Source organism: Rhinolophus ferrumequinum, chromosome 6 (assembly GCF_004115265.2).
Source record: "Rhinolophus ferrumequinum isolate MPI-CBG mRhiFer1 chromosome 6, mRhiFer1_v1.p, whole genome shotgun sequence".
Lineage (NCBI taxonomy): Eukaryota > Metazoa > Chordata > Mammalia > Chiroptera > Rhinolophidae > Rhinolophus > Rhinolophus ferrumequinum.
In genome coordinates, this window is record NC_046289.1 from 90,505,687 (window position 1) to 90,510,159 (window position 4,473).

A 4,473-nucleotide genomic window follows, 5' to 3' on the forward strand; every position below is an offset into this window, starting at 1 on the left:
GCTGCAACAATTGGACATCCATGTGCAATAAATGATCCTAGACATAGACTTTACACCTTTTACAAAAATTAACTCAAAATGGTTCATAGAACCAAATATGAAATTCACTACTATAAAACATTGAAAAGGAAACATAGATGACAATTTATGTGACCTTGGTTTAGCAATGAGATTATAGATAAAACATCAAAAGCATCATCCATGAAATTTAAAAATTAATATTAGACTTTATTAAAATTAAAAACTTCTGCTCTCCAAAAGACATTGTTAAGAATATCAAAAGACAGCCACAGACTTAGAGTAAATGTTTTCAAAATGAATAGCTGAGAAAATACTAGCATCAAAAAATTACACAAAAAGTACTTAAAATTCAAGCATAATAAAACAACCTAATATTTTAAATGGGCAAAAGATCTGAACAGATATCTCACCAGACAAGATATAAAAATAAAAAATAAGCAATATGTTATCACCACTTGTCATTAGGTAATTGCAAATTAAAACAACAATGAGATAACATGACACACCCACACCCATGGGACAAGCCTATGCTGCTTGTCCCAGTGTAAAAGCTTTAAAAGGCAGACAACATGTTTTACTGAGTCACCAATGGGTGACAGACATCTCCTCTGAGAGCAGTGGCAAGTCTAACTGGGTGCATTGTAATGGCCAGTGGTGCGATGGACATAGGAGCTGTACCAGGGACCAACGGATCCCGAGAAAATGTAGATCCCTGCTACTGAATAACTAACCAAGACAACACTACTCTGAATTTCAACTCCTGCTTTCTCCTTATTGAGAGGGAAGTCTTTCTGAGCCCCAAGGAGGAAAGAGGATGGCATGGGATGAGGGAACAGATGGAAAGAGAAAGGGTTCCCCTCCAAGCCTCTGGTGTAGTGGCGAGTATATATGACCAGAAGATGACAGGGATAGGCCAGGCTTCCATTCTTCTATTGTAGTCACTGAGGCAGCTGACCACTTTTAATTTAAAACCCGTAATTTGCATTGTGTTCCATGACAGTCTGAGGTACAGTAGTACAGAAATAAGAACTAGGCTCCCCCTGAGACTGCTGTCATTAGCATCTGCAGAACACTTGAGGCTTGCCTTGTTTGTTGCATTTGATAAAGGGCCAATGTTGGTATTATTGAAGGAAAGAAAGTAGCAAGTGGAGTCACTATTAGGAGATCCAAGATGGCAGAGTAGATAAACGCTGTACTTGCCTCATCCCGTGAACACATCAAAATTATAACTAAATTATAGAACAATCGACCTGGAGAACCATCTAAAGTCTAGCTGAACAGAAGTTTTATAACTAAGGATACAAAGAATAAGCTAAGTTGAGACTGGTAGGAGGGGCAGAGATGTGAAACAGGCTGGTCCCACACCCACCTGTGGCCAAAGCTTTAAAAGGGGAGGAACCCCCAAAAAAGGTTTTTGTGGGTGGGTCGAGCCCAGGTACTTCTGAAGAACAAATTAAAGAATATTGTACAGCCTTTGAAGAGATTGAAAATATTGAACTTCCCATGGATACAAAAACAAATGAAAGAAGAGGATTTTGTTTTGTCACATATAGAGATGAAGAGCCAGTAAAGAAATTGCTAGAAAGTAGATATTCTCCAGTTGGTTCTGGGCACTGTGAAATCAAAGTTGCACAACCCAAAGAGGTAAACAGGCAGCAACAGCAACAACAAAAGGGAGGAAGCAGTGCTACAGCTGGTGGAGGAGGTGGCGCTAGAGGTCACGGCCAAAACTGGAACCAAGGATTTAATAACTATTATGAGTAAGGATATGGAAATTACAATAGTGCCTGTGGTGGTGATCAAAACTATAGTAGCTATGACGGCTATGATTATACGGTGTATGACTGTGGGAACTATGATAGGAACAGGGATCTGCAGACTGCGGTGGCCAACAGAGCACTTAAGGCAAAGTGTCTTGAGCAGGTGGCCATCACCAAAACAATTACCAGCCACACTACAGAGGACACTGGGGAGAAAACAGGAGATTGCTAAAGTAACTTATCTGGCAGGACAGCATTCAAGATTGGTCCTCTGTTGATCTAAGATGAGGATTTTGTAAAAGACTTTCCAGTGTACAAGACACAACTGTATCCAACTATATATAGCCACCAATTCGTTTTCTTTGTTTTTACTTTATCTTTTGATATCTGACTCAAGATGGTTTTGTGATTATATAAATTTTATTTGTCTGATGTCATGTTAAATCTCAAATAAATGCTTCCTTGTGTGAAAAAAATGAATAAAAATAGTTTTACTCATTCCTTCAGTAAATATTTGTTGAGAATCTACTATGTGCCAAAGCTCTTGGTATTAGAATGTGAACCAAACAAAGCTCCCACTCTCATGGGGCTTATATCCTATGAAAGGAGACAGACAATAAACAAATAAGTATGTAATGTGTCAGGTGGTGATGAGTGATACGAACAAAATCAAGGTAAGAGTAGAGAGTGTGGGGCAGGTTTGGGGAAAGATTAAAGGAGCTGGGCTATTTTAGATCAGGTAGTGAGGGAAAAGTCCAATGATTAGATAACATTTGAGCAGAGATACAAAGGAAGCAAAGGATCGGGCACTGTGGATAGAGGAAAAGACAGCAGCAGATGGGTCAGAGAGATTGCCATCAGGAGACAAGATCTACAGGGACTTGTAGTAACGATAAAGATGAACTAAGACTTTAAGGTAACTGACCAGACAGGGAGGTTTATGGGAGAAGCTGAGGCAAAGCTGGGTTCCTTGAACTCTATGGTCCTACCTTCCTTTTTATAAAACTCAATGGTTCTAACTTCCTGTCTCCCTCCCTCCCTGTGCTCCATCTTGGCACACAAGCCAGAATGTGCATGTGGCTTGCCAGGTCTGCACACTCTGATGCTGTTGCAGCACTTTTTTCTTTTGTATTTTTTTCTTTTTCCTTTTCCTGAATAAATCCTTTTCGTGATGGACTACCTAGTTGATGTTACTGTTCAGTCGACAGTAAGAACATTGTATTTTATAGAAAAGTCATTACAAATTCTGAGCAGAGGAGTAACTTGTTTGGACTTAGATTTTTGAAGGATCACCATAGCTATGGGAAGAGTCTTTACTAGGGGGACCAAGATGGAAATTGAGGAACCAATTAGGAAACTCTAGAAACAAAAAACATTCAAATGGAAGGAATATAGCTAGTATTTATGAGGCAATCAATTAAAAAAAGCATTTATTTAAAGATTTTGCTGTGCACAAATATTCTGTGCAGTGTTAGTGATTGACAGAAAACTAAAGGAAATTTAAGTAGGTAGACCCACTGTATTGCTGTAAGTTGAAAAGAAATAATTATTTCCAATTTTTTTAAAAAATGCAAAACTGTCAAAAGGGCAGGTAAATAACAAAAACTACAAATCCAATCAAATCAAATTAAATCATTAGGAAGTCCCAGCTTCCACAATTTCTCACCTCACAATTCATAAACAGAGGACAACTCCAACAGGATTACCTCCTTACTTCTTAAACTTCAAAAAGTCATTCTCTGAGCCGTTGCTTGACTTATGTTATTTCCGCTTTCTGGAACATCTTTCTAACTCTGTTCCTCTAATTAATGCCTACAACTTCATTCAAATCCCTCCGTAAGACTCATTTTCACTGGTACATTTTCTGTGATTAATGTCCCCACCTGCTGAGCATACCTCCTACTTTGCAAACATAAGTACTAAAGGAAAATGCAATTTGTACAACATTGTACATTAGGTGAGAGGCAGCAGTCATGTGATTCAACTGCAGGCTGCACAATCACAAGTCGGAATGTTAATCTACCTCAACTGTGTGACCTTGTGCAAGACATCTAAGCCCTCTAACTTTGCTTTCCTTTATCCAATGAGAACAATAATGCCTACTCCATGTGTGTGTTGTGAAAATCGATTAGACGAACATAATCACCATCATGTATTAGACACTTAAACCTGGGTCCCGAGTCCAAATTCTTAATCATTACCCAACATTGTTTCTGTAATGACATTTATAAAACACCCAGTCCAATGTCTGATACATAGTAGATACAAATAAGAATTGTCTTTTCATTTTCGCTTATCTTCCCTTATTGTACTATTTATCATTTGCTGCTAAATAAATGGACAATTTGTGGCAGGCCACTTTTCTAGGCTTCTTCACTGGGACTGATAAAGTAGTGTACACAATGGAAAAACATGTTTTTAATCAACCAATTAGTGATACATTTAGCAAACTGACAAGGTTTGCCATGAAGTAAACATTGACAGTAAGAATGTTACAGTATATTTAACTTCATTTGTGAAAACTTTGCTAAGTGCCTATACGTTCTTAAAACCCCATTCCAAAATTGATCAGATGATGTAGCAATACAAAGTGACATTCATAATCAAAAATTATCTGCCAATGAAATAGTCAAACAATCCATCATGCAGCTGCCTCTAACCTCAACTAACATGTCAGTGTTTCCCAGAAACC

At 38.1% G+C, this 4,473-nt stretch overlaps 1 pseudogene; it reads left to right on the forward strand.

The window, feature by feature from the left end:
* Positions 1-535: 535 nt before the first annotated feature.
* LOC117023214 (heterogeneous nuclear ribonucleoprotein D-like) lies at positions 536-2,018 on the forward strand (annotated as a pseudogene).
* Positions 2,019-4,473: the final 2,455 nt, after the last annotated feature.